The sequence below is a fragment of the Lutra lutra genome, chromosome 8 (assembly GCF_902655055.1).
Source record: "Lutra lutra chromosome 8, mLutLut1.2, whole genome shotgun sequence".
Lineage (NCBI taxonomy): Eukaryota > Metazoa > Chordata > Mammalia > Carnivora > Mustelidae > Lutra > Lutra lutra.
This window is the reverse complement of record NC_062285.1, coordinates 97147005-97159684: the sequence shown is the minus strand read 5'-3', so window position 1 is coordinate 97159684 and position 12680 is coordinate 97147005. Positions and strand designations below refer to the sequence as shown.

General features: G+C 40.8%; 1 protein-coding gene across 3 annotated transcripts in view; it reads right to left on the bottom strand.

The window, feature by feature from the left end:
* The window catches only part of MYRFL (myelin regulatory factor like), a 118639-nt gene that overhangs the window by 91060 nt on the left and 14899 nt on the right, over nt 1-12680 (bottom strand). The window lies entirely within an intron of this gene.

Here is a 12680-nt window from a genome sequence, read left to right as displayed (position 1 = left end):
CTAATATCTGAAAACATTGACATGCCTGTACCCAAGAATTTTAAAGCAATGAAACAGTATAATACATTTACTGAGAGTGTAATCTTTCTTCCATTCAAATATTTCTTTAGAAGTCTCTTTATATCTTGATGTAATGAGCACTGAGTGTTATATAAGGCTGATGAATCATTGCCCTCTACCTCTGAAACTAATAATATATTATATGTTAATTAATTTAATTTAAATTATTAAAAAAAAGGAACTCTCTTTAGATATTACTCTCCTCCAGCAACCTTCCCTAAGTCTGGTTTAGGTGCCCTTTTTTATGTGCTTCCACTAATAGCCTGTGCTTTGTTTTATGCACTATTATAATTGCTTGCCTTTGTGTTTGTTTCTCCACCTAAAGTCTTTAAAAGCAGGGACTATGTCCTTCTTACAGTAACCATAAGAATCTATGGTATAAAAAAAGGCAGCAATAAACATTTGTGGATGGATGGATGGATGGATGGATGGTTCATTGGATGGATAGTTGGATGGAAGGAAGGATGGATGGTTGATGAGTTGGTTTGTTGGTTGGACAGATTATTTCCAGTTAAGTTCATCAAGAAGTATCTTGCTTCACATTTTTGTTAAGCTTCCTAAAATGTAACACAATATTTTTGTCCTTTTTCTTGGTTTGAAAAAAATAAAAATAAACTTACTGGTTTCTTTCTGATCATAATAAAGACATTAGAATTTAAAAAGAATAAAAAGTATAAAACATAGGAATACATAATAATGAGGACAAAACAATATTTGATTATAGATAACATGACTCTATACCTAGCATACTCAGGAGAAATAATTGGCAACAATTAGAAATGATCAGAAAATTCAACATAGTAGCTGATCAAAACAAATATAAAAAAATATTTCTTTATATATAAAAAATAACCAATCAACAATTTCAATAAATATAACGAAGAGGATTCTATTCAAAATGACAAAAAAGTATAAAATACCTAAATACATATTTAGGGATAAGATTTTTTTTAAAAGCTAAAAAAACCTCTATGAGGGGTCATAAGAAGAGATTTGAATAAATGAGAAGACATTGATCTTAGACTAAAAGACTAAAATATCATAAAACTTTTACTAGATATTGTTTAGAATATCTGCCAAACCCACATATTCATTATCTGGGAACTTTCCCCTTGTGAAAATGGTCTCCAGCAGCCATATTTGTAACACAACCTCTACAGGCACCCAAATCAGGGAGACCCGATCCACTGGTTGACCAGGGACCACTCCAATCGTTTCTCCTAAGAATCTCAACGAGACTTGGTTGACCAAGAGTTGGTTGTTAAAATGAAGTCATGTAATAACAAGGTGAGCTAGAGTGATAGTTTAAATATTTCCAACACATTAACCCAGGTCCTTCTTGATTTTTTTTAATCCTTACTGAAGCCTGGTTGTTCAATTTTCATTTCAATTACATGACACACCTTTTGAATTGGTGTGTGTGTTATCTGAAATTAAATAATACCCAAGTGAAAGTGTTCTGAAATTCTTCTGGAAAAATAAACAGCCAAAAATCACCAGAAAATTATGGAGAAGGAGGTAAATACTGAGAAATATACACAAGGACACATCAAAGGATGTAGGATGTATCTGGGGTATATCAAGAAATATCACATATACATGTAATGTATAAGGACTTTTAGTACATGCTAAACAAATCCTTTGATGCCAGTGAGAAAAGGTTTATTTAATAAAAGTCTTGGGAAAAATTGGCTAGACAAATGAGGAAAAAATCTGGATTATTTTCCTACTTCCACAACAAAATTCCAGAGAGAGCAAGATTTCAACATAAATAAATAAAACCATAGAAAGAAAATGTGAGTTAATATTTTTATGATCTTGGGATAAAGGTTTTCCCAAGCATGGCACAAAAGCCAAAAACTATAAAGCAAAATATTGATAAATTTCACTTTCTACATTTTTTGAGGAGGGAAGAATTTTTAACATTGTATTTTGAAATAATTTCAAACCTAAAGAGAAGCTACGGGAATTTAAAGGAACTCACTTTTGCCCTGCACTCATATTCACCAATTATTAACTTTGTGGGTTTTTTCCCAGGCATGGTCTAAATATATAACACTTCAACTCTCTACCCCCCACACAAATATCCCTCATGTAATCCAATGCTTTGTGTTCTTCCTAGGGGCAAGGTACCTTCACATTCAGATCATGGCACTAGTTACAGGAGAGCCATTTTACATTTAACTTTTGGCTTTATATCTCATTCATTAAAATAAATTTTTAAAAATCTTGAGCCCCTCCCCAGTGGGAAAAACTGATGGATGCCAGAGATAGACAGATGAGAGGGAGGAAGAAAAAGAAGAGGACAGAAAGAGCAGAGAGATCACCAACTCTTTTCAGTTACATAAAGTAAGAGGAAATGGATGGAAGATACTCTTAAATGTTGTGATGGTCAGAATTAACCTCAGAGTGGAGTTTAGTCTTGAGCAAGACTCTGAAGAAAGGACAGGATGGAGATGAGCTGGATAAGACCCCTTCATTCTTTCATTGATTCAACAAATATTTATTAAGCACGTACGAAGTACATGCCAAACACTGTAAAAGGTTCTGGGGACATAACAGAGAGGGGAAAAAAAAAAAAAGGCAAATTCCCTCAGGGGGACTGAATTCTAAGGGAGGGAAAGTAGGCACCAGTGGGGATGGGGGAGGACAGAGGTGACATATGAGAAACAATAAATAAACAGGATTTTTTTTTCACATGAAGATGAAACAGAGTGGTATAAGAGGCTGTAGGGAGAAAGAGCTCCTTTTGATTGGGGGGGGGGGGCTTCTTCAGAAAAGAGCCAGCCATGCAGAGATAGGGCAACCCATGCCAGGCTGTGGGAAACAGTAAGGGCAAGAGAACAGAGGCTGTTTGAGAAACAAACAATTTCAGGGTGGCTAAGGCATAGGGAGGAGGTAGGAGAGGCTGGTCAGAGCAATGGGAAGCCTTTGGAAAGTGCCATGATATGTTTTACATTTTTAAAAGTTTTGTTCTGTATAGCCACTTTGACAAGCAGTATGGAAGTTCTTCAAAAAATTAAAAATGCAAAAAAAAATTAAAAATGCAAATACCACATGATCCAGCAATTCCACTACTGGTTATTTACTTAAGCAATATAAAAACATTAATTTGAAAAGACATATGCATCCCTGTGTTTATTGCAGCATTATTTACAATATCCAAGATATGGAAGCAACCTAAGTATCCATCAGTAGATGAATGGATAAAGAAGATGTGGTATATAGCTACAACGGAATATTACACAGCCATAAAAAAGGATGGGATTGTGCCACTGGTGACAACATGGATGGACCCAGAGGGCATTAAGTGAAATAAGTCACACTGAGAAGGACAAACACCACATGGTTTTACCATGTGTGGAACCTAAAAAAACCCCAAATGAATAAACAAACAAAAAGAAAAAATGAAAAAGTTTATTCTGGTTGCGTAGTGGAAAAGGACTATAAAGGGATAACAGAAGGGAGATGAATTCAAATGCCATCCCTATGCAGAGGGTGTTTGGATTTCTTACTCTGAGCTAAGCCAAAGGAGAGGCGCTTTACCTGGCTCATTAATCCTCATGACAGCCCTAGGAGGTAGATACTAGTATCCCCAGTTTAGAGAAAGCAAAGTGATTACACAGGTTAACTTGCCTGCCCAGGGTCTCACAGCTAGTAAGTGATATGCAGGGAAACCAAGCAGGCTGCCCTGATTCCTGAGCACGTGCTCACTCCCCTCCCCACCATCACTGTCCCATCTCATGCTCCAGCAGCTGACAGGACTGACTAGCTTCTATTCCTTCTTTGGGCTTTGGTCAAGCTGATTGCTAAGAGAAGCAGATGGAGGGAAGAATCTGTTTATTATCCCACTGAAGCCCCTGCTGGTGTCCCATCTGCTTTATAGAAACGTGCATGCACACACACGTACACATGCCCACGAGTGTGCATGTGCACACACATGTGCATGAGCACACATGCACACACACAAACACACACACACACTGCCGCAGACAAAAATCGGAGGTGGCCCCCAGATGCTAAGACCTGACCAATGTATCACTTGCTTTACATCACTCAGCCTCCCCCACCACCATCCGCAGGCAGAGATAGATGGTCCACAGTTCCCAGGACCTGCCCCATGTGGCATGTCCAAACACCTTCATGAACAAGGAGGAGGATCCCCGCAGTAACCAGCTTTCTCTAGGACTCCAAAATCACATCTGTGCCTTCCAGACTCAAAGGAAATTATTCAACAAGATAAATCCATAGTGTCAGATAAAATTGTTTTCAGGAGGCTTTATACACACAGGGAAACTTAAACGACTGTTAAAATAAATCTCATGCTTTTAAAAATAATCACTTTGTTATAAATGTCCCAAACACTTATTTATTACACTCAAACGTGCAGAGATGGCATTGTTGGGCATCCCACTCCCCTGTCGGCGAGGCTTGGTTTCAAGCTTTGATCCCACCCTGTTCTACATTTTTCTTTTGTGGCTGTCATAGTCTTGCTCAGAACAGGGGAAGCTGCCAGGCCTCCTGGGAGTGCAAGAGAACTACCCCCTTTTTCACTCTCAGAAAAGCCTTCTTCATCTTAGTTCTCTCCTCCCCTTCTAGGCTCAGGACAGCTGCCACATGGTTGGCCTTGGGCAGACAAGAAAAAAGCACACAGAGGATCAATCCACCAGAGAGTACCACAGACAAATCCAAGTCAAATCCACAGGACCTACTAATAGACATACATATACCTTTGGGGAAACAATGCTCCCCAAAGGTGTGTGTAGGGAACATACAGCAAGGCCCTTTCTTTCATTACTCTTGCTTCCTCCACCCACCTGCCCATCAACCACCCACCAGTCCTTTCTTGTTACCGTCGGATAGGCTCTGTTCCTATATCACTTTCCTCAACCCAGATGCCCCCTGTTCCTTCCTTTATCAACTCTCACCTTTTGTCACACAGCATCACCGCCTAGAGCATTCAGACAATGGCCAAGATGACAAAATTTGTCTGTAACAATAACTCTAGGATTTTATTTTTTTTAAATTTTATTTATTTATTTGACAGACAGAGATCACAAGTAGGCAGAGAGAGAGAGGCAGAGAAAGAAGAAGGGAAGCAGGCTCCCAGCCAAGCAGAGAGCCCGATGCGGGGCTCGATCCCAGGACCCTGGGATCATGACTGAGCCGAAGGCAGAGGCTTTAACCCACTGAGCCACCCAGGCGCCCCATAACTCTAGGATTTTAAGGGAGTCTAAAAAGCAACAGTGAGGATCCCCCAATGGCTGCCCTTTGGATTTAAACATAAAGATAGTTTCCCTCTGATACACCAATGTTCATGAGAAATCCAAGCAGAAATGTTCATCAATATTCCAAAGGAGGAGGAGGAGAAGAAGAAGAGAAGACAGAAGAGAGGAGGAGAAACCAAACACTCTCTTTCTCTCCTTTGTTAAGATTATTTTGTATTGAAAAATGATACTGGAATTTAAATCTAATGTTAGTGTTTAGAGCCACAGCCAATTCAGAGTTAGATGAGTAAAGATGACATTTCCAATCATTAATTCACTAAATGTTTCATTCATTCATTCAACATTTACTTAGTATCCACTATGTGTTCAGGAATAAAATAAGAGATGAGTTCACAAACCAGGGAGAGGGACAAGAACATCGGCTAGAGTAGTACATGGTGTTAAGCGTTAGGATGGTTGTAGATAGAAACATCGTGTGGCCTGTTAGGCTGGCCAGAGTGGGGTGGTGGCGGTAAGGACTCCTTGCAGGTGATACACTTCAGAAGGAATTTTCAAGGATAAGTAGACAGTTATCAAGAAAAAATTCTAAGAACAGAAAAGAACATGTGCAAATGAACCTTAAAACTCAGCAGCAGGACTCCTGTGGAAATGTGCCACTAGTATGGAAAGAGTCACGTGAAGAATGTGTCTGAGACTGAGAACAGTGCCTGTTGTGGCCTCCGGTGAGAGCTGGATGCACTTCTGTTTCAACCACAGTAGCAATTGTGGTATGTGTGTCTGTCTCTCTCTACTGAACTCCAAGCTTCTCTAGGGGAAAGACTGCCTCTTTTTGTACACATCCTAGAACAAGGCCTGGAACCTTGTTAGGCCTAATTATTTAATAAATATTTCATCTGTTGGATAAGTATTAGAATTTGAATGCATAAATGGGATTATGAATAGTGCAAGGTGTTATCTAGAGAAATTAGCAGACACCAGATCACAAAGGTTCATAGGCATCAAGATAAGGAATTCATCTTGAAATTTATGAAGACATTGGAACATTTTCATCAGATGGATAACATGATGAGGTTTATAGTTGTGAAAGGCCATCCTGCTTGCTGTTGGGAGATTAGACTGAAGTTGAACAAGACTAGAAAAAGAAACTAGTCAAGGATACTGCCAACATGAGCCTTCCCTCATTACTCAACACACAGGCAAAAGGCCCCTGCTATGGACCAGGTAGAGTGCGAAGTGCTGACACACAAAGACAAAGAAGACTTAATAGTTAAAGGTCTTGGTTCTTCAACCAAGCCTGGGTTCAAATATGGCTCTAGATTTGTGCCACCAGCTGTGCAACCTTGGGCGAATTCTCTATGTTCTCTGTGCCTCAATTTCCTTATCTATAGAGTATAATAAGAGCATCAACCTTACAGAGTTATTGTGAAGATGAAATGAGATAATGCATTTAAGATATTTAGTATAGTTCCCAGCTCAATAACTACCACCCTTTGTCATTCCTATCAGCCTCTGTGCTCAAGAAGTTCATACACCAGTCAGAAAGCCTGACATAAACACATACCATTGCATTGTGATAGGACAACAAAGATGTACACGGGGCATTAAGTGTCACCTAAATGACCCAACAGGAGCAAAAGGGAACCAGGAAAGCTCCAGGAACAGAGGTCCATGAGGCCAGAATAGTCAGCAAGGACAGATCCTTGGGTCATGAAGGCCATGAAACTCAGAGACAGTGCAGGGGAGGTGGAGGCAAGAAGGTGGAAGAAAGCACAGTGATTTGGAACCAATTTGTATAAGCTGTGCACATCTCTTCCCCACGCCATATTTAGTGTTTTCATGTTAGCAACTTGAAACCAGCCATAGAAGGTGTATTTACACCATGGAAATTGGCAAACACTACAAACTGGGATTTTTTTCCCCCCAAGAGTTGGTTGTTGAACATTCACCAGCACATCACTGAATGTGGGTGGTATTTGAGAGGAGATGCCTACTAGACTCTGTGATGGAATGGAAGGAATCTTGGCAAGTCACTAGTCCCTGTTTTAGCATAGTGATTGGTGGGAGGTTGTACTGGTGCCTTGAGATAAGAAAAATGAGAGAGTCGGGTGAGGAGCAAGAGAAGGAGTTTGAGGATTTCATCTGCTCTGGCTGGTATCATGTCCTCCCATTTTTGCACTCAGACAAAAAGGAGCAGCAGGGCCCTGCTCCCAAGAGGAACTCCACCTAATGACTTGGAAGTCTGGGAATCTCCCCAGTTCTTCGTGTACAGGTAGGCCTACGTTAATCCAGGAAGAATCTAATCAGTTCTTTAAACCACAGTGAACATGACCCATTGTTGGAAATAGTGACCAAATTAAAAGACTGTCTCTGGACTTTAACATGATATGAATCACCTGAAATTTATGTGCCCGATAATCAAAAGATAAAATGAAAATTAACCTTTATTCAACTCGAGTAAAGAAAGTTCAAGCACATTGTGTAACAGGAGGGCAACGCCCATGTAGGTTTTCCAGAACTGTCACAGGTGCAAAATTCTAGAAAGGATCACTAAAAACGTGGCTACTGGATTCTTAAGAACAGCAGAAGACATCGAAGAGCCTGCCTGCACTTCATTTCCTGGCCTGTTCTGCTTTCCAACTACCAGATTCGGAGACTCTCCATGGAAATGGGTCTCTTGATTTCAATGAGACACTTGCTACAAAATTGTTGCAAATTTTGCTAACAAAATTGCTAATTAATTCATTCAACATTTAATAAATATTTGATGAAGTGTCTATGTGCTAGCCACCAGGATACAATAGTGAGCAACACTCGATCTTACCCTCAAGGTAGGGGAAGGGCACAGAAAAAGACCAGGCAGTGCCAATATAGTGTGATAAGTCAGACCCAAGGAGACACCTGCAGGGCTTCCATCTGATTTGAGGGAGGCAGTCAAGGATGGTTATATTTGTCAATGAGATGGAGGAAGGCAGAGGAAATTGCATTAGGATTAGGGAGAATTTATACCTGGGAAAACAATTATACCCCAAAATGCTAACCCGGAGAAAATCCTAAAATTTAGTATGAAATGCCTCTGCTCTCCTCCTTGTCAATAATGTTATTTGTGATTTTTATTTTATTTTCAGTGTTCCAAGATTAATTGTTAATGCACCACACCAAGTGCTCCATGCAATACGGGCCCTTCTTAATACCCACCACCAGGCTCACCCCAAACCCCAACCCCCTCCCCTCCAAAACCCTCAGTTTGTTTCTCAGAGTCCACAGTCTCTCATGGTTCATCTCCCCCTCCAATTTCCCCCCACTCACTTCTCTTCTCCATCTCCCAATGTCTTCTGTGTTACTCCTTATGCTCCACAAGTAAGCAAAACCATAAAATATTTGACTCTCTCTGCTTGACTTATTTCACTCAGCATAATCTCTTCCAGTCCTGTCCATGTTGATACAAAAGTTGGGTATTCATCCTTTCTGATGGAGGCATAATACTCCATTGTATATATGGACCAAATCTTCTTAATCCATTGGTCTGTTGAAGGGCATCTTGGTTCTTTCCACAGTTTGGCAACTGTGGCCACTGCTGCTATGAACATCGGGGTACAGATGACCCTTCTTTTCACAACTGTATCTTTGGATAAATACCCAGTAGTGCAATTGCAGAGTCATAGGGTAGCTCTATTTTTAATTTCTTAAGGAATCTCCACTGCTTTCTAAAGTGTCTGCAACAACTTGCATTCCCACTAACGGTGTAAGAGGGTTCCCCTTTCTCCACATCCTCTCCAACACTTGTTGTTTACTGTCTTGTTGATTTTGGCCATTCTAACTGGTATACGGTGGTATCTCAATGTGGTTTTGATTTGAATCTCCCTGATGGCTAATGATGATGGACATTTTTTCATGTGTCTGTTAGCCATTTGTATGTCTTCTTTGGAGAAGTGTCTGTTCATGTCTTCTGCCCATTTTTTGATGTGATTATCTGGTTTTTTTTTAGAAGAAGAAGGAAGGCAAACTGGTCAAGTATACAGATGGCCTGAAGGATATAGGTAGGGAGTGATATGTTTTGAAAGAGTCGGGTCTAATCTCAGGCTGACTGGGTTGATGGCTAACTCTGACAAGAGGACAGTTAGCACATTAAGTGTTTAGCTCTACATTAACTTTTTTAAATTAATGTAAACAGGAGATGGGGAAACTTGGTTTATGAGTGAATAGGTGATACAGAAAAAGGTCTTTTAGTTGGGCCACCATGAGGAAGTATTAGGAAGACAAAGAAACTAATGTAGAATTATACTGATAAAATCACTGAGTACAGAACAAGGATGGTGAGGCCCTCTTCCTCTATGCACATATCTGACCTTGATGACCTGGGCTCCACACCTTCAGAGGAATGTTGACAAATAGGGTGTCTAGAGGAGATCCAGCAGAGTGTGAAAGACTCACCAGTCAAGCCACACAAAAGATGGTCAATGGAGAAGAATAATGACAATACTTGGTAAGTCTGTTGAGCACTTTTTATGGACCAGTATTGTGCTAAGGATTTTACCTTTCATTCTCATTTGACCTGCAAAATAATTTTATTCTATCAGATAGGTGCTATTATTATCTCCATTTCTCAGAAGACCAAATGTCCTTAGCCTGCTTAAGTAACTTACTCAAGTTATAATAACACAATTGTTCTTACACAGGCTCCAGTGTTTTCTTACTCTCCCATAATATATGTGTTCTTGAACAACCTTGCTTTCTGCAAAATCATGCAAAAGAATGAAGGAAAGTAGGGTTGGGGCAAACAACTCAAAAACTAATAAAAAATAATAACATTCATGGTAAAAATGTAAAGGACATGTCAAAGCTATTAATAATATTGTTATGTGCTTCAGCAAATACAGAAATTTTCCCTTTATAAAAAAGAAGATGGAAGGGGTTGCAAAAAAGAGTTATAGCTGCTGAATTATGAAGACAAGGGGAGAGAGAGGAGGAACTTAATACTTGATTGTGATACCTGATTTAAATCAATTACATTAGAGCCTACACTTCCTGAGCTCAGGACTCTCCTCCTCTCTCAGAATAGAAAAAGCTTCTGCCAGCAGAAAAGAAGGTGGCTGGACCACTACTGAGAAGGCAGCTGATGGTGTCTGCCATATACAACTTAAAAATGTAGTAGATCTATGACCTTTCAGCATTAACGTTATGACAGTTCCAGATGAATGTGTCCAATTTGCTTTTCCACAGACTCAGGAACCACTCAGTGTAAATAATAAATGATTGCTGATTGGTTCAGTACCTTTGGACCACTGCCCTTATGGCAATTTGCACGGCTTCTCGGTGAATAATGTAAACTTTTGCATGGGATTTAAAGTAGGAGGGGGAAATGGTCAGTCTATTGCCCCATGTAACCTCGATTTTCATGTCATATTTCAAAGTTTCATTAATTGGTTATCAAGTTCACACTTCTTCTCCTTTCAAATTAATGATCTGAAATATAAATTAAGCAAGATACTCTGGCCTTTCTGGGAATCTGGGAACCCAGTTTTCCAGGAGTTGTGGAAACTTACAGCCGAGCTTCCTCCCAGCCCTTCAACATGAGGATGAAACTTTTATGCTTTGTGCCCTTTCTCTTCACTAACACACATATACTAAAGTTAATATACACAGGGAAATGAATAAAACACAATCAACTGCATGTTAACCAATATTAATTTTTAACTGTGGAAGAGAAATTTGGCAAACAGAAGCTTAAAACCTTTCTTTCAAGTGGTATAGGAACACATCAAGGAATCTCATTTATTTTATGTTCAAAATTGTTGAAGAATTATTGCTCTGGTTTGGTCTCTTAGCAGCTCTAATCCAAGGGCCAAAAAAGAGGAAGAAGAAGGAAGAAGGGAAAGTATGAAGAGGAAGGAGAACTAAAGGGGGGCTATCCACCCATAAGCTTACCAGGTGGTTTGGATCCTCTGGAATGTACAATGTTGAATATGAAATCAATGCCCCCAGTGGGTGGACCCTGCATGGCACATATTCAGGGAAATGTGCCACGGAAGCTGCCCACCCTATGGCTCTGAGGAGCACCCGTCCTGCCTCAGCAGTGCCTTCCTGTCCTGCCAAGCCAGGCAGATAGGGGGTCAGGGAGGGGGAGGCAGCCCAGCAGGACACTGACTGAGGGCTGGGTCACCTGCGACTATGGGATGAAGACTCAGGTTTTCTTGGATGTGAGAAATAATGGAGGGAAATCCACCAGACTTGGAAGAAGACCTGGCTTGGGGCTTTTATTTATTGATTTGATAAATGGGTTGGAGTGATGACTATGAGTCAGCCCCTGGCCACTTAGGCCAAAGGAATGAATGAGACATAGTTCCTTCCTTCCAGTTGTCTGTGGGATGCAGACCCAGAAAAAGGCAATATATGCCTTTTCAAGGCATGTATTTCATGATGAAGTGCAAAGTACTAGGAATGTGCAGAAGCCCCAAGGGAATGATGAGAAAGCAGAGACTTCCAGCGTGAACACCCATTAGCCAGGTGAGCAGGGCAGAGAAAGGCAATCCAGAAGCAGGAGCCTCATGTAACATGAAGGCAAGGAAAAGCATGAGATCTGGAGAACTGCCACCAGGCCAACTTGAGATAAATTCTAGTTCCGCTGAACTTCTCTGGGCCTGTTTCCTTATCTGAGGGAGGGCAGGTTTTACCACCTTAGAGCATGGCTCACAGACTAAATGTAATGTGTAATCCTGCTGCTGACAGGTTCACTCCGAGATCAAACTCTACTCAGGCCCCTCTGAACTTTTCAACAAGGCCTACTTTCATGTTTCTGTCTGCATTGTCCAATAGCAAGAATCCTGACAGATCAGTTTAACTGGAATCACCCATCCTCCAGATCTGATCACCCTTAACATCTAATCAGGTTCCTCATCCCCACCTTGCCCCAGGTGACGGCTGGTCACCATAGCCTGCTTCCAGCAAGAATTCTGTTAGGCTGGTCTAGCCAGAATCCGCCCCCCCTTACCCTGCACCTGGACTAGACAGTCCCACTTGCCCACACAGAGTTGAGCCCAGTCTCTCTCCCCCATTGCAAAATTTCATCACAGTGGTCACTAGACCTATCTTGATAGTCCCTCCCTTGAATAAAGTCATCCTTACCAGGCTTTAACAAGTATCACCGATTTTTTCCTTAACACTACTAGTGCTCAGCACATAACAAATGTTCTTTCCCTTCTTAATCCTTCTCTGCTCCTCGTCCTCACACCCCAAACACGGGACTCAGAACAATAAGCCAATCATTGCAGTCAAGGCAGATCAGATCATCAAAGCAGGGGGTTAAGTGAAGGCCCAAATGATAGGAACTTACTGGCCCTATTCTGGAAAGTGGGTGCAGTGAGGTAGCCAGAGGCGAGTTTGTGGGAGATTAAC